Below are 25605 nucleotides of genomic sequence, written 5' to 3' on the forward strand. Positions count from 1 at the left end.
AAAATGAAAGCACAAGTAGATTTAACAGCTACTATTATTAAGGAACACGTTGCTATCACTATTCAACTAGTACAAATGTTTCAAGAAACTCAAGATGACAACGTAAATTCCACTAATGGGAATCAATCGCCTACTATAGAATTCCAAAATTTTGTCAACCCAAAGATGATTCCACATTTTTCAAGCCTCATCGAATTTAGAAAGGTCAAACTTCCATCCTTTCAAGGAGAATACAAGCCAACTATGGCATATGAATGGCTAGAATAGCTAGAAATTTTTCTTGAAGTTATGCAATGTACAGATAATCAAAAAGTTTGTTTTGCCACATATATGTTGGTAGAAAATGCTTATAACTAGTGGAAAAAGATAAGACGAGCTATAGAAGCTTATTGAATTGTGATAATTAACCTGAGAAGTGTTCAAATTTGATTTTCTGGATAAATATTTTCTAGAAAATATCAAACATGATAAGGAGATAGAGTTCTTAAGATTGGTATAAGAAATTATGACTATAGATCAATATGTCACAAAGTTTGAAAAATTATCAAAGTACTCCTCCTATCTCATTAATAATCTTCATGAGTCTTGGAAGGCAAGAAAGTTTCAAGTTAGTCTACGATTGGATATGTAATGACCCTATTTTTTAAATTTAAAAAAAAAATCCCAAGAAATATTTCATATAAATAAGAAAATTTGTTAGCAAATTTGATTTTATTTCAAATCTTAAAAGAATTTGGGTCCTTCTTGTAATTTTTCCTGACTCCTTCTTATAATTTTCTTCGGGCTTTTCTTGCTAGTTTTTCCAAACTTTCTTTCATCAGATTATATCTTCCAGAGCAAGCCAGAAAACAGGGCATTCGCAAAGCCTCTTGTTCACCGACCTTGGATTACTCCCTTCTCGTTACTATGGAACCCTTCCCCCTCACCTTTGGCTTGTTCTTCTCCTCACCATCAGCGTGCTTCTTGCTTCACTGGTTCGTTTTTGCTGTTCGTCCGTTTGCTGTGTGGTAGTGAGCTAAATTTCTGCTCTGATTTTCGCTGTTCTGTGGCTGAAAGTGCTGCTCGGAGATGTTCTCTTCCTCTTCTTCAGTTCCGGTCACGTGCTGACTCAAGGGAGCTACTGCAGTTTCGTTGAAGGTGAGTTGCTGTTCTTTATTTCTTTTCTGCTCAGTGGCCGACTGTGGCGGTGCGTGCGTTCAGTTCCTACATGCTTTTCCTCCTAAATTGTTGGCATCGTGTGTTTGCTTGATCTTCATCTTCACTCTTCCTTCTTATTCAGCTAGTGGGTGCCGTGTGAGTGTATATGATAAATTCAATTTCCTCTTCTTTGTTTTTGGTCGAAACTTCTGCCTGTGCTTTTCTTGTTGCTGCCGTGACTTGCTTGAGAATTAAGGGGCTGAATTGGTTAATGCTGTGGAATTTTATTGTGATGCTAAGCTTAATGTTGATGATAAACTTTATGTGGAAAGTGAATTAAATGGTTAGATGATTATTGCTAGTTAAAGTTGGATGTCCTCAATATGTTTGTAAAAATGCGAAGAATTTAGAAGCTATTTTGTAAAACATTGGATGTTATTCTGTTGAGCTAAAGATTTATGAAGAAATTAAATGGTAGAAATTTGTATTTGTTTGGATGTTTGCCTCATGATTTTGTTAATAGTAAATGTTCTCATGATGTTTGTAAGTATGCTTGAAAATTTTGTTGATGAAAATGAGATTGTTAAATTTTATAGTAAAGTTTAGATGAATTATGAATATTATTGGAAGGAGTATATGTATGTTTTGGAATTTTAAAAATATCAAATAAAAGAAAGGAATGCCTAGATTGTTATAGTATGTTATTAAATCTAAAGGATGTAAGAGAATGGTTGATATGAGTTATTATGACTTATGGTTGATAATAGGTTACGAGGAGATATGAGAATGAATTGAGAATTATTAAAGATTTAACTAACTCAAGTATCTATGGGACAGAATTAGTTAGAGTATTATCTTTAATATTATTGGGTTGAATTTAAATGCCCATGAAGTACTTGAAAAATTAATTGTAAAGTTAGGACATCATTAGAATAAATGTGTAAAGTAAGAAAAGTAAATTTTAGAACTTTTAAAAAACTTTCAGGTGAGTGGGTAGCGTTTTGAATGAATTTTTAATAATTGTTTATAAAATTCCTTTACTTAAATTTTAATACTATCTCTTTATTAGTTATTTAAACATTCTTGTTAATTCTATTTTTTTAATAATTATTTTATTAGTGATGATATCTTGATTTTACTAATGATTTATGCTATTGATAAGTAATAATAAGAGTTGATATACGACAAATGGTGTTACTTAAAAAAAAGAAAAGCTCAATTGTTTAATTTTATGTTTGATATGCAAACTTTTAGTATAGTGTAACTCGTGCATGGAGGAAATGACAATGAATATGGGAATGGAAAATGACAACCAAATCGTATATTTTGAAAGTCTAAATTTTGAAGTTGTTTTCCAACTTTATGCACACTTGATTTTAATTACGGGGATTGAGTTCAGAACGCTAGATACTAACGGTAGTTTCGTTAGTCTTTGGCGTGCCATGGTACACCTAGCTAGCAAGTTGCTTGTTAGAGGTGCTAGACTCGTGTGAAGGTCGACGCATGTGGATTGAAGGGATGATAATTCGTGAGTATTGTACTCACGCTTGTTTTCGTGGGCTTCGTGCTTGCACTTGATTGATGGCTCCTGCCATACTTCTTTCGTGGCTTTCAGCTGCGTTTGATTGGTTATTTATCATTGTGTACTGTATGTTCGCGCTTGTTATTTGTTTTGATAAAGCCCTCCTAAGTTTAAGTTAAAAAATTTATCATTTCTCTAATAGTTCTCTGAAAGTACTTTATCGAACTACACTATATTTGTGGTTAGGATAAACTTTTAACATATATGTGATCTTATTAGCATTGTTTAATTTCAAGATCATATTATTGAGAAAAATCTTTATTTATTTCTAGCTAAAGGATGTAATTCATTATTGCATTAAGTCATTTAAAGCTAAATTTATTATTTACTATTGTCATATTTTATTATTTATAATTTTGATTAGAACACTATTCACCGGTAAATTATTTGGTCCCTGATATTATAGCTGACCCTACACCTTTAGCAGATCATTGAGGGCTTTTTTGATTTTTCTTTTGTAAAAAGAGGAGGCATATTGCGATTATTGTTTTGGTAAACTATTTATTGTATTTTGTAATTATAATTTAGTGTTCCACGTACAACGTAGTTAGGTTCTAGTCTTATTGTGTAAAATTGCTAGAATGGAGTTAATCTCCTTACTAGTCTGGTTGGTCGGTTCTATTGTTATTGTGAAAATTTTGGGAGGTTTAAGTTATGGGCTAGATTTTGCTAAAATTTCTACAAAATACTTAAGATTTTATGAACTTATTATATATAACTTACATATATCAATATTTTAGCTTAATTTCTGGTTATTAAGGTTGATGGAATATGAGTTCTCCTCATATTTCATGCCAATCATACCCTTAGTATCGAGGTGTGACAGGATATTTGTAGGGTAGTTATTGCTCTCAAAATTCAAGATTATGCAAACTTTCATACTTAATCAACAAGTGTAAAGCACTAGCAAGACACTTGATAGATACCGAGAAAGACAAACAAAAAAATAATTGGGATAAAAATAAGGTAGGAATTGTGCCAAGATGAAATTTCAAATTGCCAATAAAAAGGAAGAATATAAAGATAAGATAGAAATGATATCACTAAACAAAGCTGAAAATAGAGAAGAGAAGCTTTACAAAGATAGTTTGTCCTGGTTTAGCTCTATTCACATAAGCCTACATCTAGCTCTGAAGGCACTCTTTAGATTTCTCACTATTCACAAATATTTAATCAGGCTCTTGGTCACCTCATTACAATATAGACTTGTTATGGAGTCTGGAACTCTTCCCTTAACAAAGGTGATTATAAATTCCCTTAAGCTCCTTGAGCTTAAGTTCCTTTATTTTAAGTCGTGAAAACATGGATTAATAAAGTAAGTTTAAGAATGAACTATTCTTATTAAATATCTCTCTCTAATAGTAAATTTACAATCAATCAGGCTCATAAATAAGGAATGTAATAGCATAGCATAAAAAAAGCAATGTAATAGTAGTAAGTTGTTAGAATTGAATGCATGCATTTAGTTCAATTATTCTCTATCCATTCACTTCATAAATGAGTCCTATTTATAATTAATTTTTGAAATAAATCCGTTAGACTCATAAATTAGCTATTAGAGACTTCATCTTTATTTCTTATGAGTTTCCTATTGTTCAAAACAATAAAACAATGCTTTTCGGAGGGTTTGTGTGCCTTTGGCACCTTAAGAAAAGTAATGGCTATATGCATTAAATGCTCTAACAAAAGGTAAAAGAGAGTAATACTGGTAGAGCAAATACATACAAGTAGGAAGAATCAGTGCTTTAAAACAAGATCGAACTAGATGGTCGACTGGCTCGACCGTTGATTGCTCAACAAAACGGCTTGATTCAACCATTTGGACCACTTGGGCATTTGGACCAAGTTAACTCGAGTAGTTTTAAGAGAACTGACTTTAACCCCAAAACAGGAGCGGGTCAAAATAGGTCAACCCTAGTCAAGGTCTCAAAAGAAAAAAGAGTAAAGGTGTATTTTTGCCCCAGATGTTTTTTCCTAGAAGCATCCAGTACTTTAACATTTTTTATGTAGCATTTTTTCCCTTGATGTAATTAATTTGATGCACATGTTACCCTGAGGTTAAATCCATACTAACTTTGTTAAAAATTTCCTGTGGGCCTCATTTTATGTGATAGGTTTTCATCTCCCTCCGACGATGATTCTTCTATTGCTGCCTCAGTCTTCAGTGTTATCGTCTCTCTCTAGCACTGGAAGCATTGATACGACACCCTTGTCACCTACTTCCTCTTCTCTTTGTCATCGCTCCCCCACTTCTAATGAAGCTCGAAGCTCAGCAGCATCCATCATCACCATTTACCTCAAAGTTCGTGCCTCTATATGTTCACCATTGCCATCCTTAAAGCTCAACATCTTCATCTCCTTCTCTCTTCATAGCTATCAACCTTGAAGTTCATCCTCTCTATTGTTGGCGACACTCTCCCTCTTCCTTGGCCTCCTACAATGATTTTGCTAACCAAAAACACCTATAGTGATTTTTCAAATTTTCAAGACCACCTGTTCAAGCTTTTTGACTTCTTCCCAAACCATGAGGTAATTGTGATGACTTGGGATAGTTATGTTGCAAACGTTTGAAGTGAAGATTGGTGAGGAGGACGAGTTGTGTGGTCGACATTGAGAGTGATGATGGTGACAATTGCAAATGTTCAAAGGTCATAGCAACGCGTTTTGCTCTCTATTGGCAACAAAAGCTAGTCCACACCATTCATATTGATGCCTTTCTAGTGTCAATCATGACCTTGTCAGTTATTCTATGGATGATGCCTTTTAAAGTACACAATATGACCCTTGACTAGTCTTTTTTTCTAAGAACAAAAGCAGGAGAGAACAGAGATGTCAGCATTATCGATCCTTAACCCGTCTCCTTCATCTCCCTCTCTCTTCATAGTCGTCCCCTTCATGTAGTAGGTCCTCCTCTTTCACCTCCACTTTATCGACCACATAGGATCAAAAACCACCATAAGCGACGCATGCATGCATGATGTTGGAGAAAGAAAGGAGGAGAGAAAGAAGAGAGAAGGTTGGTGAGAGAGGAAAGAGATTAACTTTAAGAGGAATTTTTTTGACCAGTTGACTATATAGTGTAGAGAAAGAGGAAGAGCTTAGTCTAACTTAACATTTTCGATCAAAATGTAGTCTAACTCAGTAATTCAGAGTCAATGTGTGAGGAGTTAATTTTAGGGTAGTGAATGCTCTGACTTAATTATTTAAGGGTGAAAATATTACGTGAAAAATATTAGGGTACTAGGTGCTCATCGGAAAAAATATCAGGGGCAAAAATGCACATTTACCTAAGACAAACTTAGGCTTAGTCGCTCAGATTTATGATTTCTCTTCTTTAATCTCTAGTTCTCTTCTCTAATTTCTAATCTCTCCTCCACGGCCCGAGCTCAATCCTTGATCTCTCTTCCATCCTTTGCCTCCAACTCCAAAAATATAGCCTTTGGCGTCAAGATCAAAAGCTCAATCTCAATCACTTAGTTAATTTATGTTTATATTTAGAAAATGTCATCCAAACAATTCTACAATGCTGCATCCACATAATCGAGTGATTCTTATAATGTTGTGAACTTTGCAATGATATGTTAGCTTGTTGACATTTTTATACATTTTAGATTTGGGGTGTCATTGTTTGGGCAATTAGAACATATTATGCAATGGTGGTGTTACTTGATAGTTGATATATTATGATTTTTTTGAAAAATTAATATTTTATTTATATATTTGTGTATATAAATATTATTTTTTATTTAATTTTTATGTCACTGGTTCGATCGTTGGTCTAACTGGTTGAACCATGAAAACCACAACTCGTTGCTCTTTTTGGTTTGACGTCTGATTTAGGTTTCAAATCATTGGGAAGAATAATTCAAAGAATGAATAAGAGATAAATTTCACCTGTGATTGTGTTTAAAATTATTCTAGAATGATAAGAAGATGAACACAATACTTGAAATCATAAAAGGATAGCATTTAAGTGAACTTTGAGATGATATATTCAAGGAACAAAAAAAAGAGAGAGCTAAAATCTTTAAAGATATACAGGTAAGAAATGGCCTATACCTATGAATGTTTTAAGAATGATAATGAAGAGCTTCACACGGATAGGTGAGATATATGCTGGAATGACTTATCATAAAAGATGATGATTGAAGGAGACTTCTATCGGAATGATTAAAGACATTTGAGAATGAATTATATATTTGGGTAGAGCTCCAATATATTGACAGGAAAGTTATGAACATGGGAGGCAAAGAACAAAAGATGACCTTTAGGTAGGAAATCACACCTTTGGGTGGGAAATGGTCATACCGTTAGGAGTAATTTCTACTAATATGTCCACGAGCAATTTTAGCCCAAAAGTTTTAAACTAAATTAGCTCACGTTAAAGTCAATTCAAGGACCAAAAAATAATTGAAATAAATATCTATAAATAAGGAAAAGGAAAGTCAAAGATTTAAACATGTAGATCTTATTTCATTAAATATTTCAATGACAATTATTTGTAAAAAAACAACTTCTCTATTTTGTATAATCAAAATTAGGATTCAACAAGTCATAGAATGCATTTTAAGGGTTGAGACACGCACGCGTCCTTACTCAGACAAGCATGCATTCGACTATGAACACCAAATGCATTTCAAGTGTTTTACAATAAATTGCTAGAACTTACAAGTCTATGACATGTTCTAAATGGAAGTTTCTTACCATGCAAGATATGAAATTTCTGTCAACATTGTTTTTCACAAATAATTCTAAGAGAAGATAAAATAATAAACATATATAAACTAAGTCTTCTCTTGCTCTTTATGCTCTTGATATTTTGTCTCTTTATAATATAACGATTTATCAGTACAAGTAATAAATATTTTTTTTAATTTTGTAATTATCAAAACACATGGTGCTATACCTTCTTTTGCTTGTTTATAGCATTTATAAGTTATGTGAAATATGAATATAATGCTTTATGTAACACCTAAAATTTTAAATGGGGATTAATTAGATTAATTAAAGGGTTAAATTAATTAATCTAAGTCCTAATTGGATCAATGAGAGTAATTGGATGGTCTTTTGGGTCAATTAAATCTTATATGAAGCTTATAAGGGGACTAGAAAGGCATTTGGGTCGTTTTGGGCCTAAATCAATGGGCTTAATTTAAGGTCCTCGGACTGTATCATTCACTGCGATGAACAATGTTGTGCGTAGCGGTGGAAAGAAATACAAACCAACTCCGAATGGGAGGAATTTTGAGCTAGGGCTTGAGTTTGGTGATGGTTGGAGGCTATTTAGGGCTATCAAAACTTTAGGTAAGCTTTCTTTTTTCTTTTCCTTCCCTTTTATGTGTTTTTCTCTTATTGTTTGGGCTTGGGGAATTTTTGTTCTAATCTTAGGCAAGTTTCTATTCACTCTAATGGCATCAATAGAGATTAATGAGGGTTATTTAAGGTTATTATTCTTGAATTTTTGTTAATAGCAATAGTTAAAGTCATTAATGATGGATTTAGAGTAAATCCTTATGCTAATTAATTAAGTTTAAGCTAATAAGAGGAGCTCATGATGGTTATTAAGCTAAATAGAAGTTAAATAAGTTCATGGAAGTGATTTTTGGGATTTTTTAGCTTAATTTGCTTAATGAGGGTTTAAGGCCTTAATTGTGATTAAGGTTAATTAATGACAATTAGTCATTAATGATGTCTATTAATGATTAATTGTAAACTAATTGCTTTAGAGCTCTTTAGGCTTGTTAGGAAACTCTTTTGAAATTCGAAGTTCACTCTTGGGATGGTAATCTAAAGGTAGAGGTAAGCAGGAGTTAAATTCTTATAAATAATTGTTGTATGCAATTATGAGTTGTATGTTATTGATTGTGATGAATATGATCATGTGGATATGTAAGCATGTTGGTAATGATTGGTATGAATTATGCGATTTGCAGTCACGAGCTTGTTTGATGATGAAATGGAATGATTGAATTGATTGGAGTTGTATGGTTTTACCATGTTAAAGGGAATGATGACATGATTGAAGAAATTTCAATGTGACTATAAAGTATGATGTGATGATGGTATTGTGACTATTATAATTTTAATGAGCATAAATATGGGTATGTGAATTAAGGAGCATGTGTATAACATCATAAGTTTTCCATTTATGAATTTCTAGTGTTTCTAAGGATAATTTGATCAATTTGAATAAATTATTGATTAATGAGGCTTATGGGAGACTAATATGGTTTTTGAATTCTTGGACAGCCTTAGGAGAAGGCTCGGTCGATGTTTGAGCGGGCCATGGCACGGAAGGGAGTTTAAATTTTTGTGAGACTTTTTGTGTTATGTGTCAAGCCGAGCGTGTCAATGTGTCATGACATACATGCAAAAATTAGCACTTATCAGACACGAAAACAAATCGAAAACAGAAGAAAGAAAGAGAGATAATGAGAGAGTGATGGAGAAGAGCTTGTGTTCTGCTAGGGCACGATCCTTAGGTCATGTTGGGAGCATTTGGAGCTTGAATCACCATTGGGTAAGTTCTACATTCTCTCACCTTCTCCATTTGTGCGAAATTTCTGACTTAAGTTGTAGTGTGGGGCTTGATCTCGATTCCCTTTGGTTTAGACCAAACCCATTAGTTTATGTAAGGTCTTAGGGAGTTAAATTAAGTCTCTAACCCTAAGTTTATGAGTGTATTGGGATATAATGATTAAAAATTTTATGATGAGTTTTATGACGATTAAAAATTTTTGTTGAGGGTTTGGACGAACCCTAGACATAATTTGGAGGTTTTGAGACAATGTGGGGTATTGGTTAGTGATTTTGGTGTATTGGGATGTTTAATAAGATGGTTAGTGTTTGGAAATGGTTGATGTGGTTAGAAAAGAAATTTGAGTATTTTAGGTACTTAGAACCTTGTGAATTCGGGGTTATTCGAAGTGATAATTGACGATTGTCACTTGATTGTGTATATTAAGTATTGCTCGAGCTATCTCTTACATATAAAACATGTGGAGCTAACGTTGAGTCACGGTAAACCTGTTGTGTGACAAAAGGTTGAGGTAACGAAATAATTTACACTATTTGATTATATTGCGTAATTGTTTGCAAGTAGATATGTTAAATTTATTACTTGAAATTTGATAATCTTGCATATTGCAAAATGTGGTTTTGCGCATGAAAAACTATTTGTGAACGATGAGAATGATGAAAGTTTTATATGGACTAGTTGAGAAATTTGAAATGTATATGTGTTGTATATGATGAGTGTGAGCATAATCATATGAGGGGATGGGAGTTTACTCGTAGGAAGGAATAGTAGAAGTCCATATGACATGTATCTCCTTAATGTCTAGTGAGGCATGGTGTTGGAGATTTTTTCTTTAGTATTCATGCAGGATACGGCATTGGAGAGTGACACTCCTTAGCATCAGTGATGCAGTGTTAGAGTAACAACATCCCAATTCATATGCGATAGGGGGAGATCATAGTCCAAAAGTGAAATAGGACACCTTTGGCCAGGTGATCCTATCATCGAAGGTGAGCTCGAATCATTATAGATGTGCATTAGGTTCAAGAGCCTATGGTTTTAATCAGGGTGATATGGAGGCTTAGATGATAGAATGATCATGCTAGTGGGAAATGATTTGTGTTGAAGAAAAAGAGGATGTTATAATATGTAAAAGTATATTTTGGTGTTTTAATAACTTTATTCCTTGATGGTTGTATATGTTAATAGTAGTGAATTATTCTGTTATTGAGATGTTTATCTCACCCCGTGGCTATATTTTACAAGTGAAGGCTTCAGTAAGGGTAAAGGGAAGGAAGGGACGGTTGAAGAGTGATGAGCGTAATTGTATAGCTCTTCCCTTTTCTCTTTTTGGGTATTGTAATGAATATTATCAATATGTTATATATATATTTATATATATAATGTCAACTTAAAAACATGATATTATTTTGGAATATTAATTGTTTGAATTTGTGATAAGTGTGTATCTTGTTTCAAGATTGATGTTGTGGATTAAGTTTGTGTATTTGATCAAGTTATAATTACAAGTGAGATATTTGAAATGATCTATATGTCAAAATAATCAAATTGACATGTGTGTCACATTTTATCCACCTCGTTGTGTTATTGTCAAATGGGGGGTTTGATGGTCATTTTGAGTGTGATTACTTATTTGTGTGATGTGAATCAATTGTCATGTTGTGTGTGATTCATTTGAGGTGGTCAAAGTGTCTCTAGGGCTAATAGCATTTGGCATTGTGAGTTGGACACCTTTGTATGTGTTTTGAGGTAAAACAAACTATTTTGGGTTTAGGTGTTCATTTTTTTAATGGATGATTATTTGAATGTGAGATTGATGCCATTAGCTAGAGGGCTTGAAGAGCTTCATATGAATACTTGAATCGTTCAAATTGGACGTCGGATGGTGAAACGGCGTGCTCCAAAAGTTTAGAGAGCTGTCATGACAGAATTAGACGTCAAATGGCGAAACGGCGCGCTCCAAAAGTTTGGAGAGCTGTCATGACAACAATCTGTTGTCATGACAGTAGGTGGACGCCGCGGCGCATGGTAGTTGCGCTGTGGAGCAAGAGGCCTTCGTGGGACGGGTTAGGTTTTTGAAAAATGACTGGTTTTAGCTTGTTTTTGAAGTGGTTTGATTTTCATGATTTCGTATTTGTTCTTAATTGATTTTTAATTATGGTTTGAGTTTAAACAATAAATTTTTAAAAAAGCTTTTCTTAAAATCTCACTATTTTAAATTAATTATTTTTTAAATCCTTGGGTTTTGATAACTTTTATTTAAAATGTTATTTAATCTTGATTATCATAATAGTGTGTAAGAGTGTTGTTCTTGTAAAGTCAAGGACAACATTACAACATGCATGAGAATGTGGGTATGTGCTTAAGTGAATGCTTGGTATTATGATTAGCATGAATATATGACTTATATGATCTAACTTTTTAGTTTGTGTAATTGAATTCTTACTATTGCCAACATTAAGGATTCTACTTGTTATATATATACATGAATATATGACTTATATGATCTAGCTTTTTTTTTAGTTTGTGTAATTAAATTCTTATTATTGCCAACATTAGGGATTGTACTTGTTATATATTTAAATATATATATATATATATATTACATTGCATGTGCCTATGATGTGACTTAAATATTATTGCTTGAACCCTTATTTGCCTTTTGAATTGGGTCAAGTGATGTATGTGGGTTCATGTTTTTGGTTTGGTCAAATTGAGAGGATTTTCATTTACTTCCAGCTTTAGTAACCTTTTAGTTGATGGTAAGCCTTGGGAGAGGAGACTTGAATGTCTACAGCTATGAATCCAAGTAAATTGTTAAGTACGTTTAGTTAAGTATGACAAAGTTTATATGGATAACGGCTTAAGATGGGAGACACTTGATTTTGGTGCTTTTAGCATTAGTGCTTGTTTGGCGCCAAATGTTTTAGGATCGTCATTTGGTATTGGATTTGGATGAAACTAGAGCTATAAGTTAGATTTCCTACTTATTTGCATGTGGGCATTTGGATCACCTTAATTGGAGGTCCAATAATTAACGAGAAGACTTGAAAGTTTAAATTAAGGATTGTCACAGTTATGATGTACACATGGTTATGTCACGATGGATATGGCTATTGGTCATAGTGGAGTTGTCTCTACACCATAAGTTGCAATGGGTGCACACTTCGTAGTGACATATATGCATTTTTGGTTGGTTATGGTGGAAGGTCTTTTCAACCATAATGGATTGCTACTTTTGGGAAATTAGCTACAGTGATTGTGTTTTAGGCCATGACGAATGCAACAAAATTTTAAAATGTCCGTCTTGCATTTTTTTTATCCTATTTTCAATTGCTCAATTTGGATTCCTATATTTCTGCAATCTTTTCTACTTTGATTTTAAGTGTTACTACTTTGTTAGTTTTCCATGTAAGCTTGAGATCCCTTTCTTTGAAAAGAATTTTGAGAACTTTGATTTATTTAATTGTAGCCATAGTTGATCCTTAATAGTAAAAGATGAATTGATTAATTAATTGAGGTTATAATTGATTAATGATGGAGGTCATTATACTTTATCTATAAAAATGATGTTTTATGTTTTAGAAATTATGTAAAATGGGTGTAAGATTTGTTTTGGTTATGAGAAATTGATTTATTAAGTTCAATGAGAATTATGATGTTGATATAGGTTTGAAATAATAGCAAGTATTATTTAAGGAGCATGGAAACTTTTGTGGCATAATCATAACTGAATTTGGGTAGGAGCTCACCTTATGGGGGAAAAGTGAATTATAAGACCACGTGGCATTGTCAACTCTTGGGTGGCTTCGATATTGCATTATTACCTTGTTCATGATCTCTAACATAAGAATGGTGTGATTCTGACATAGCCATGTTTACCTCTCCTATGTTGGGGACTGGTATGGAATTTGAAAGTAAGGGAGCTAATGGGTCGAGACTAAGTATGGTGGCCTTTAATTGGGTCATCCTTCAAAAATTAGTGAGCTTAGACTAATCCAGTCACATAGATTGGTCCTATTATTACTTGTAGCTTAAGAATTCAATCAAAAGAAATAAGGAGGTTATAAGGTGGGATTGTCATTGATCATGCATGTAAATATATATTAATATTTTATTAGGAATTATTAGGAATCATGGATCTTATTGGAATTAATTTGCATACTTTGCATGCTCTTGAACACTCTTGCTTGCATATGATTGAGCACTAGTTATTGAGACATTGTCTCACTGCTATGGTTTAGCATTTTATAAGCGAAAAATTTGATAAGAGCAAGGGGAAGTATTCGAAAGCATAGAACTAGTTATATAGTAACTTATTGTCTCTTATATTTATATGTGTAGATGAATATTAATTATTGTCAACTAGGGTATTTTTGCATAGTACTTGCGTTATGGATCTAATAGTATTGTTTTGTTGTATTTCTAGCCATGTTGGGGAAATGCACTGTGACTTTTGGGATAAGCTAAAAATACTTGTGCAAGTGCGAATGAATGTTTAATGATGATTTATGGTGGATGTTTTGGCATATAGTTATTATTATTAAATTTCATATATAATTGTGTTGGAAAGGAAAGTCAATAGGTCAATTTGAGTTATATGATGATTTGAATGTGTATGATGTGTTGAATAGATGTCCTAAGGTCTATTGAGTGTGGTTTGCGGCCCATTAACAGCTAATGACTTTTGGTAATGGTATTGAACACTTGGATTGTTTGGAAATGTGAAAAAGTAGTGAAATATGATCTTGGGTATCTAATTTTAACATATAATATTATTTTGGAATGAAACTAAAGTTTTTAGTTAGACTATAAAATAAGTTTCGTGTAGGCACTTGAATCATTTCAATTGAATATTGGATGAAAAAGTTGTGCACTGTAGAAGTTCTCTCTTGAGTGTTGTCATGATAGGGGAAAAAAATTGTCATGAAATTCTAGACAATGTGCCCTGGTGCATGGAGCCTTAGTCGAGACATATGGTACATAAATGAGGGGAGTCTCTATAGTATTCTCTTTGTGTAATTCTCTATAGCAAATGGGTCAACTGAGGCATTTTCCTTCTATTTTGATTTTTAATGAAGTTTTCCAATCTAAAATGATTACCCATGCTTCCAAATGTGCTTCTAACTCTAATTTCAAGTTGTTTAAGTTAAATTGAGCTTGATTTGGTTTATAGTTCAGGGATCTTAATTTTTGTTATAGTTTACTAATTAAATTGTATTTTGAAACTTTATGCCATATTAGTGTTTTAGAAATAGTAGTTCAATCTTTTATACTATGATAGACTCTTATTGGGTTAGTTTGACACTTTTATTATTATGGTAGACTCTTTTTTACCATGATATTTTACTTTATTGAGTGTTTAACTTTATAAATCTATCTTTAAGCTTTTCTACTATGAGAAGAATGGACTTTGTGAGACTATGAAGTGGATATTCCAATGGGGTCCAAAACCAATATGAACCCAAGAAGATTTGAACAATTAAAAAAGCTTAATTTCTATTTTTGAAGATATGCTTGAGAACTACATGTGAAAAATAGTACTTGGATAGTGGTTATTCAAAACACATGACTAGTGATAGCTCCAAGTTCATCAATATCATGTAAAGTAAATGAGGAAGAGTCACATTTGGTAATGATACTTGGAAAAGGTAAAGTTACTAAGAACTAAGTATTGAAAATGTTTCATTAGTTGAAGGTTTAAAATGAACAACCCATATCTGAAATAATGTTTTGCAAGGAGAAAAGGTATATTGGACATTGTTAACAAATTCCGCTTAGTAAATGGACAAGTAAGCATTAATGAAATTACAAATTGACTTAAGTTCTTGACAAGTAAAAAGCTTGCTATCTGAAGTGACAATAGAACTTCAACAAATTGACAAGTGAATTTACTAAAATAATAAGTTCAGTTTAGCTTTTGACTAGTAGACATCAGGTTATAAAGGTACTCATGCATATTAAACCCTCTTGACAAGTTTATTTTAGTCATTGATAAGTAAACATAAAAAAATAACAAACTAAATTGAACTTTTAACAAGTACAAGATTAGGAAATTGAAAATTAAATTAATAACATAGATAATTTTTTGCATTATATAACTAAAAAGCAATTGTGGCTTGGTGAATTCATATCCTTTTAGTAAAATAAGGAGTCATTAGTTCAAGCTCTCCTTAACCACCTTGAGAAATTAATTCGTCACCAAAGCTCCGGCGATCAATAGCCACCATCAATGATCTTGTAGCTAGTGATGGGGCTCTAGTGATAGTTTGCCAATTATGGTGGTAGAGGGTGAGATAAGGAAAATTTGCTTTCATTTCTCATGTAAACGTATTTATAATTTGATCTTTCCATATTGCAATGTAATTTTATATTGTATTGGTCCTTTCTAGTAAATATATTCTCTCAGAGGTACTTAAATGCAATTTTAAATATGCTCTCTCAGAGGTCTTTAAATGCAATTTTTCCTTCTTTTTATTCTAAGTAGTTAAAAGCAAGGTATTAAAAATCAAATTAATCATTAAACTGGTCAAGATATTGGTTCAAAAATTAGTGATTTATTCGTGATGGAATCAAGATCAACTTAGCCATGATTAAAATAATATAATATAATTTAAATATATAAAAATATTCTAGTATATCATGAAAAGAGTGATATATAAATAAAAAAGTTATTAGTTCTTAATTAAATGGAACATTCATATATAAACCACACATAATTCAACAAGAGAAAGTTATTAAAGTACAAATATGACATACCACTATTTTCTTTATTTTCTTAATGCAGAACAATGTTGTTTTAGGCTTAACAAAAGGAGGAAAAAAAATACAAGATCCAACTCAACCGATTGTCGTCCAAAACTATTGGCCAAATTAGTTAGAAGACTAATTTATCAATTCATTTGTTAAAATCAGCCAACTTAGGTTGAATTTTAATACCATGGTTAGAAATGTTATTGGTTCAAACTTCCCTTAACCACTTTTTTAATCTATGTCATTTAGATAGAAATGTTCTATAAATAGAATTAGAGCAAAAATTGGGACTCATTTTGACAAACAAAGTTCATCTTTTATGTAAATGCATGCATTATATGGATCATAGTGCCCTTGAATGAAATCCTTTTATTTTAATTAAATTGCACAAAATAATGACATCAAAGAAAAGATTTACCAAGCTATTATGAGATCAATTATATATGGTAATAAATATTGAGCTGTAAAAAGACAAGAACATGAAATTAGAATAACAAAAATGAGAAGAATATGGAGATAGAATGCTCTGGTTCCTTCGAGAGTTGTCTTAAAGGAGAACCACCACCTTATCTTGGTGAAGACCGCAATACCAAGAAGGTAAAGATACAAAGCGAGCATGAGGAAACTATAAGGTTGTGGCCATAAAAGACGATTACTCTCTCCCTTCTAACGATGAGACTCGCGTCTCTGCTACCATCCCACCTAAAATGGTCCTTGAGACACAGGAAGCTACTAAAGTAGTAATATTGAAAAACCTTAGCCAGTAAGCTCCCACTACTCCTGTTCTATCCTTTAAGGATAAGCTACTTAACAAGGGAAATAGTGACGAGGAAGAAGATATTAAATTAGAAATAGGGGATGTTACCATTGGCCTCAATGAAGGTATTCCAATGGTTACCTTCTCAACTAAAGTTCTTAAAGTTCTGAATAAAAAAATGGGTCACGCTTTGGTGATAAAGCTCCTTGGAAGGAAAATAGGTTTCAGGAAACTTTGTACTTAGCTCCAAAACATGTGGAGACTCTCAGGGCAGTTCCAACTCAATGATTTAGATGAAGAATGCTTCCTAGTTAAATTTAAGGAGGAAGAGGATTTCAAGAAAGTGCTAACTAATAGACCTTGGGTCATATTTGGTCATTATCTTACTATGCAACCATGGACACCCTTTTTCAAGCCACAAGATCATGTTGTTAACCAGGACATAGGTTGGGTTTATCTTCTAGGACTGGCAACTAGATACTACCACAAGAGCATTATTCACTCTATTAGAAATGTATTCATTGATGTGCTAAAAGTTGATTACAATACTGATTCAGGAGACAGGAGGAAGTTTGCTTGACTTGCAGTCCCTATTGATCTTACTAAGCCACTCATTTCTAATATTCAAGTTGATGGAGAAACCATATACATGGAATATGAGAGCCTACCTACAATATGCTTCCATTATGGAAGATACAGCCACCGTGAAGAGCATTGCCCTGAAAAGACACAAGCAATGACTACAACTACAACAGAATAATCACAGCAACCACCTGAATTCATTACTCACCAACCACCTTCTGATGACCGTAAAAAGGTAAAGTATGTCTCATAGATGTGGGTCCTCCCACGGTTTACATGTAGGTATGATAGAGGTGGGAGGAAGGAGGATGCTGCGCTATGCAAGGGTATTGGAACAAGCATGAGGTATGAAATCCTTAACATGGCAGAGGAATTGGAGGAACCACGACAAGCAGTGTATGATGCTATCAAATCTGTACCTTATGGCAATTCTACTAACTTGTGACAGCCAGAGAAGGAAAAATTCTATAAAAAAAAAAGGATTGAGGCAGAAAACAAATAAAAAGGAGGCCACAAGCAATGACTGTATTTTTAATTCTCGCCTATATAGCCACACATGCAAGCACAACTCTAGATAAGAGCAACAACCAAGTGGTCGTTATTCATGATGACAGGATGCCTAATAAACCTCTGGCATTAGGCCAACCCTCTCATCCTAAGGCCTATTCCACCTTTTCAAATGACTCTCCTAGATAGCCCAAACCACTAAATCCTTAAGAGGAATGCAGAGGCATCAATCTCTCATCTAGACTTTGACTCTAACATGCCAAGGAGAAACCCAGAGACCAAGCACTAGGTCTATCTATTAGATTGATGAAAGTAATAGAAAGAAGTCATCAGGAAAACACAGTCACAATAGGGAATGATGATGTCATTGCCATGCTTGTAAAGGGAGTAAACTTTAGCTCATCTTATAAGCAATAATTTACTTTATGTTTTTTTATGTTAGTTTTCTTTTGGAATTGTCAAGGAGCCTTAGAAAAAATGTTTCCTTCTATTATGAAATCATTAATTTCTCATTATAAACCTAAAATATGTGTTCTTGTAAAACCCAAGATTTTAGGCATCAAAGCTGATCAAGTAATCAAGCATATTGGTCTTCAACATTCTTACAGAGTTAAAGCTTCAAGGTTCTCTAGTGGTATTCGGATCTTGTGGATAGATAGTGTAGAAGTATCAGTTATTACTAATCACTTTTGGTTTGTTCACATGAAGGTGGTCTTCCTTTTTTATCACAAGCAATTTTTCTTTTCTGCCGTTTATGGCAACCCTTAAAATTGCCTTCATAAATTACTCTGGAATGACCTGAGTGAAATAGCCCTAACTAATGATCATCTGTAGCTCCTTGCAGGGGACTTCAATGCAACTGTCACTAGCAAAGAACGCTTAGGAGGTTCTAGCTAACTTATCTCTAGTTGTGAGTTCTTTAGAGGGTTTATTGAGCAAAATGGACTCATTGACTTGGGCTCTAATGGACTGAAGTATACATGGAGATGGGGAACTCTTATGGTTTGATTAGACTGAGCCCTTAGTAACTCAACATGGTTCAATTCCTTTTCTTCCAACAAGGAAGACCATCTTCCAAAAGTCCTTTCAGATTATCGGCCCATCTTAGTTTGTCTCAATTCTCATGAAAGGCCAAGGGCTTCAAACAGGCCGTTCAAGTTCTTAGCATTGTGGCTTTGCCATCCTGACTTTAAAGGCTTGGCTCAATGTTGTTGGATCCCAAATAGTTTAATTGTAGAAAATATTAATACTTTTGTGAGGGAGGCTGAAACCTGGAATGGAGAAGTTTTTGGGCTTATTGGGCAAAACAAATGCAAGCTTCTTTCAAGAATTAAGGGCATTCAATAGAAACTTAAAACCTCCACTCCCTCTGACTTCCTTATCGACCTTGAATCCTACTTAAGAGATGAGTATGAAAATACTTGCTTCTAAGAAGAATTACTTTGGCTCCAAAAATCTTCGACAAATTGGTTTCACCTGGGAGATTGTAATACTTCCTATTTTCCCACTAAAGCTTTAATTCACAGGAAAAAGAATCACATTGCTCAAATTAGATCTGAACATGGTGATTGGATCACTGATGATTCTTAACTCTCTGAAATGGTCCGTGGTTATTTTGCAAATCTTTATTCCCTTAAAGATAGGAACTTTATGCCATATGGAGTTTCAAGTAGGTTCCCTAAAATCTCTGATTCTTCCCTTACTGCATTGGGTAGAATGGTCTCTATCGATGAGGTGAAAAAAGCTTTATTTAAAATGAAACCACTTAAAGCCCCTGGTGCTGATGAGTTACATGCTTTGTTCTTTTAGAGCCTATGGGACCAAGTTGGTTAGAGCTTATTTAGGCTTGTTTTTTATTTTTGGCTTGGATGTCCTCTTGACCCATCTCTTAATGAAACTCTTGTTGTTTTAATTCCTAAAGTTAGCAAGCCTCAATACTTAAAGGAATTTCAGCCCATTAGTCTTTGTTCTGTTGCTTACAAGGTTGTTACCAAGGTGGTTGGTAATTGCATAAGTATAGTCGTGCCTGATATTATTGCACCTTACCACTCTAGCTTTATTCAAAATAGAAGTATTATAGACAATATTATAATTACTTAGGAGATGATGCATTTTATGAGGAAGAAGTCAAGAAAGACTGGTTCGATGGCAATTAAAGTTGACCTTGAAAAAGCCTTTGACAAGTTGCATTGGGATTTCATAGAGGACACTCTAAAGGATGTGGGATTTCATACTCCTATGATCAATCTTATTATGACCTGTATTACTACTTCTACTATGCAAATTTTATAGAATGGTAAACCCTCAACAAGATTTTCACCTATAAGGGGTATTCGACAAGGAGATCTATTATATCTTTACCTCTTTATTTTATGCATGGAGCAGCTCTCTCATGCCATTATTGATGAAGTCATTAAGAAGACATGGCGCACCATCAAAATGGGAAGGAGGGGTATCCCTCTCTCACATCTCTTTTTTACTGATGATCTCGTCCTGTTCAGGGATACTTCCACAGCACAAATTGAAGTTATTTAAAGAATTCTGCACCAATTTTGTGCTTCCTTAGGTTAGGTTATAAGCCAATCTAAGACAAAGATTTACTTTTCCAAGAATGTCACTGTTACCAAACACAATTCCATCTGCACTCAATTGGGATATTAGTATATTGAGTCATTGGGACGTTACCTTGGTGTTCCTCTTATCACTGGAATCTAGAACTTATAACTATATTCTAGAAAGACTCCAGTAAAAACTTGCAGGTTGGAAAAGCTAAGCTCTCTCTTTGGCATGCCGTCTGACTTTAGCCAAATCTGTGCTTTGCTCAATTCCTTTATATACAATGCAAAGTGCCCTATTACTTGTTTCTTGCTGCAAGGCTATTGAGAAGATAATTCAAAAATTTATTTGGGGCCACACAGAGGATCGTTAGGGTATTAGTTTGGTCAAATGGGATGAGATGTGTCAACCATTAGCATATGGAGGTGCTGGATTATTAAACCTTCAAACCCAAAACAAGGCTTTTATGGCTAAGCTTACTTACAAGATTGTGTCAGAGCTCAATCTATTATGGGTACGTGTCCTCAAAAGTAAGTATGGACTTTGTGGAAATATGCCACATATTGTTAATAAATGTAACTCTTCCTCTTTTTAGAGAAACATTGCTTCAATTTGGCAAGATACCATTTTCCATATTAAATGGAAGCTTGGCAATGGACGAGACACCAAATTTTGGTCTGACTTTTGGGTTGGTGACTCTGGCCCTTTAAAGTTCCTTTCCTTCATTAATATTCTGGCTAGAGATCTCACAAGGCCAATCTCTAACTTCATGGATGATACTGGACAGTGGAAATGGCACCTTTTTAGACATCTATTACCATAGAACACTCTTAATAAGATTGCTTCTGTTTCTATTAATACTCAAGGAATAGAAGCTCCATCTTGCTTCTGGAATTTGACTTCAAATGGCCAATTTACTATTAAATCCTTTTATAATTTCTATCAGTCACTAGATTGGCACGACACAAATGTCAAGTGATTGAACATATGGAAACTTCCTATGGCCCAAAGAGTTAAAACCTTCATGTGGTTATTGATTAAAGGAAAATTGTCAACCAACATTGAACGCTACAGAAGAAAGATAACACTTGATCAGGAATGCTCACTTTGCCACTCTTCAGCTGAATCAATTGATCATATCTTCAAGGAATGCTCTCTTGCTACTAATGTTTGGCGAAAGGTATTGATGCAGGATATGCACGCTGACTTCTATAGCAAGAGTCTCCAACAATGGCTATTACAAACCCTACAATACTCCCATATTGACATCTGGAAAATTGAAATATGCATATAATGTTGGAAATTATGGGAGGCCAGAAATTGACATATCTTTGCTAATGAATCTTTCACTACAAAAGGAATTAAATCATGTTCGGTACATCCTCAATTTTAAATTTAGATTAATTAAGCTTAAATAGATTAGTAAAGTGTATCTTTGAGGTATGTGGCCAGAGAGGCCTAATGGGCGTGTTGATCTCGATTTCAGTTCTAAACGCAGGTTCGAAGGAGAATCGGGTCACTCGGGAATATAAGAGGAAGAAATTCTAAAGGGAGTAATTCTGTGCCACGCGCTGCAGCATGGGGTTGGTCCGCCGTGACGCATGCATGCCAACACGCCTGGAAGAAGCTCTCTGTGCCATGCGCCGCGGTACATTGTGCATCCGCCACGGTGCTGGCCAGAATTTTGCATTATTAAGTCACGAATCTGAAGTGAAAAAGAGGAGTAAACAAAAGAGAATGAGAGAGTGGCAAAAAAAGTTGAGCTAGGGCTTGAAGAAACTGACTATTGAGAGTAATTTGGAGCTCATAAACACCCAAGGTAAGCTTCCTTGCTTAAATCTTCCTCTTTCATTTTCTTAATGGTAGAGGTTAGAGTTTGATTTCTAAAGGTGATTTTCGGTCCACAGAGATAATGGGTCCGAACCTATTGACTTAAATAGAGTTAATGGGGATAGATTGAGCTAAGTAAACTTGATATTTATGATTTTATGATGATTGGTGGTTGGAAGACATTAAATGTCTAAAATTCCCATAAATCTGGTGATTGGAAATAATGTGACTTCATTAATGCCCATTTAAGAGCTCAATGTTATTAATGAGAGATAAAGGAAGCTAAGAAGCCTTATGGGTACTTCTACATGAGTTTAGAATAAAGCTTGAGTATTAAGAAATGATGAAATGTTAGTGGCAAATAGCTCAAAATGAATATTGATGTTTTGCATGGTAAATGCTTGTAGTGTAATTACTATTGGCACCATTCAAGCTTCTTAGAAGCTTCAGGAGTGAATAGTTGAGGGGTGAAACCTTTGACCTTTCAAAGGTTTGAGATAACTAGGAGAATTCTATCTTATGCTTGTGCGTGTCTATTAGTTTGTTGATTTATGAATTATTATTGAAATGTAAAAAATAAAAGAAACGCAAGTGTAGCTTAATTTGTGAAGAAATCCACTAGATCAAATTTGTGAGTTTATGCCTTATGATGTAAAATTTTCCTTGAGAACAATAATAGTAGATTTTCATACTAATGTTCATTGGGAGTGAAATGATTTCTATTAATAGAGGAGTAAAATGAATCTTTGTTTAAGAGGAGTTCAATGATTTTGAAAGTGAGATATAATGATTGTGAATTGGGAGTTCAAAGATTTTGCAAATAGAGGAGTAAAATGAACCTTTGTTTAGGAGAAGTTCAATGATTTTAAAAATGTGAGGTACAATGATTGTAATTTGGGAGTTCAATGACTTGTTAGGTTTTGAAGTTTCATGAAATGTGTTTGAGAAGTTCAATGATTGTGTAATGGTGAAGTTCAATGAAAAATGATAATGTGAAGTTTTATGAATTGTATATGTGTGAATTATGGCATGAATGTCCATTGCATGATTTTAAGATGCGGGAGTTCGCCTAGGAAGCAGAGTAGATGAGAAATCCACATAGTAAGGCCCCATCTGTGTGATGGATTGGTAAGACTAATTCTATTTATATTGTCCCATTAGTTCAACGAGGGACTGTCCCACTGGTTCAATGAGGGACTCGAACCTAGCTAGCTATCCACCGGTTCAATAAGGAAGCTAGTCTAGGGTGTATAACACCCCATGGTGAGAGAAATAAGGGAAATCGTGATCCATAAGTGAGATGGGTACACCTTGGCCGGGTGATCTACTCACAAGTGTTTAGGATAGGGAAGTCAAGAAACATAGACTATCCTAATAAATTATAGCCCACGGTTTCGTGTCAGAGGAATAAGGAGGATATAAGGGAAGTATGATCATGCATATAGTGAGAAAAGACATTTGTTGTCTATATTGAGTCCATAATGTGGATATGTCGACTTGAGTAATAATTTTTGTCATTAGGCTTATCAATAAATTGTGTGAGCAATTTTATTTATATGAAAGATGCTAAAAGCATGGTTTCTCCAAGTGAATGCCATTATGTGAGCTGAGTTGTGATTTCTTATTTCAAATGTTTCTCATGGGTTAAAGTAAAAATTTTACTATCACTTGCATTTAAACTAATTGTTATGCATTAGTATGGGTTAGTCGGGCCTTGGTTACTGAGTAGTTGTACTCACCTTGTTATCTTCAATATTTCAAGGAATAGCTCAAGAAGTGGAGACAGAGGAAAACAACCCGAGGCTTAGGATCACGATCTATTCGAAATAGGCCTATTTATTTTTGGATAATTTATGTGTATGATAATTTCGATTGCCAACTAGGATTTTCATTTTTGTTACTTGCATTAAGTGAAATGTAAATTGTAAAGGTATTTTGGGCCCAAGGGAGAGAGTTAATTATCATGTGTTATCATGATAGGGCCAAAATACTAATACAAGTGAGGGTAGTGAATATTATGTGATGATTTGGGAAATCTTGATAAAAATTGTGGTAAACTTCCCCTTTTATGATTTTGAGTTAAGGGGTTGAATAGTGGAAATGTGATCTGGAAATCTTTCTTGTGTTTCGGTGCATTGCATGAGTTAACTTTGTTGAGTTGTATGTGGTCACTTGGTGTCGGTGGCCATTGGTCCTTAGTTTTGGTTAGGACACTTTAAATTTATGAAATTTGTTGTAATAGTGTAAGTTTTGAAAAGGGTGTTTAATTTTTATTTTAAAATTTTTATTTTAAAAAGAATTTGAGCCTGAGGCCAACGCCATTAGTTAGAGTACAAAAAGAGTTTTATGTAGACTCTTAGTTCACATCATTCGGATGTCGAATGGAGATTTGGAGCGCGTCAAAAATTGGCCCTAATGCTGTCAAATTGACAGCAGAATTCACTATCAAAATTCATGCATTTGTGCCGAGTGCATGTTCAACGAGCCGCGCCTTATAATTTTTTCAAAATTTTTCTTGTTCCAGATTTTACACTTATGTATCCACTTATGTGATAACCCCTTACTTCCGCGTATTTGCAAACTTTGATATGTCTCTTTGCAAGACTATGAATTGATTTTAGTTTTATAAACTTGGGATCTTCATTTTATTAATCAACGAGAATTTCATATTTGATGGTTACCAATGCTTCATTTTCCTAATTATCTGGAATTTGGGTTTAATTATGGGATTAAAAGAAGGAGGATATTACATGTCCGAGCTCCTGTGGATCATACTATCAAATTTTTTTTCCAATTTTAAATCTCCGTTATAATTTTGTCTTCTTTATTCTGTTTATTTTGTATTCTGTTTATAATATTTCTAAAAGCTTAATAAATGATAGAGCACAATGGCGTCTTGCAATCCATGTAGCCGACCCCACCTAGTGGGATAAAGGCTTGTTGTTGTTGTATTCTGTTTATTTTGTCATCTTCAATCAGCTATATTACCTAATCTCTTTATACAGCTTTCTCGATTAATGATATATCCATTTCACTCAGAGAAAAAAAAAAAGAACAACAAAAATGAGAATGTTGAGATAAATGTATTGACATACAACATAAAAGATGATTTGGCAAGTACAAAGAAAACAATGAGAAGTGCCAGTGAAGAATGTGAAACAAATAGTCTAGAATCTTGTAAAAAGAAGTGAAGAAAGATCAAACAGAACATTTAATAAAATTGGAACAAAACTTTTTGTTTAATAATATGCCTAAAGGTTTAGTTGTTCGTGTCACGTAATACATAATAACTATCTCCACCAGGGGAGTTCAAGGCTTGTCACACAAAATGATGGCATTTAATTTATTAATTATAATATGATA

At 33.8% G+C, this 25605-nt stretch overlaps 1 long non-coding RNA gene across 3 annotated transcripts; it reads left to right on the forward strand.

The window, feature by feature from the left end:
• Positions 1-850: 850 nt before the first annotated feature.
• Positions 851-24349, forward strand: LOC129303965 (uncharacterized). Of its 3 annotated transcripts, none has more exons than XR_008591559.1 (3): positions 851-1137; positions 8969-9239; positions 24005-24349. It is a non-coding gene; the product is annotated as an uncharacterized LOC129303965 (long non-coding RNA). The 3 variants fall into 3 exon arrangements; XR_008591561.1 differs by having other exon boundaries at positions 24011-24349; XR_008591560.1 differs by lacking the exon at positions 24005-24349 and adding an exon at positions 17325-17742.
• The last annotated feature ends 1256 nt before the right edge of the window (positions 24350-25605 follow it).

Source organism: Prosopis cineraria, unplaced genomic scaffold, assembly GCF_029017545.1.
Source record: "Prosopis cineraria cultivar Desert tree isolate PC_DT_omini unplaced genomic scaffold, ASM2901754v1 PC2, whole genome shotgun sequence".
Taxonomy (NCBI): domain Eukaryota; kingdom Viridiplantae; phylum Streptophyta; class Magnoliopsida; order Fabales; family Fabaceae; genus Prosopis; species Prosopis cineraria.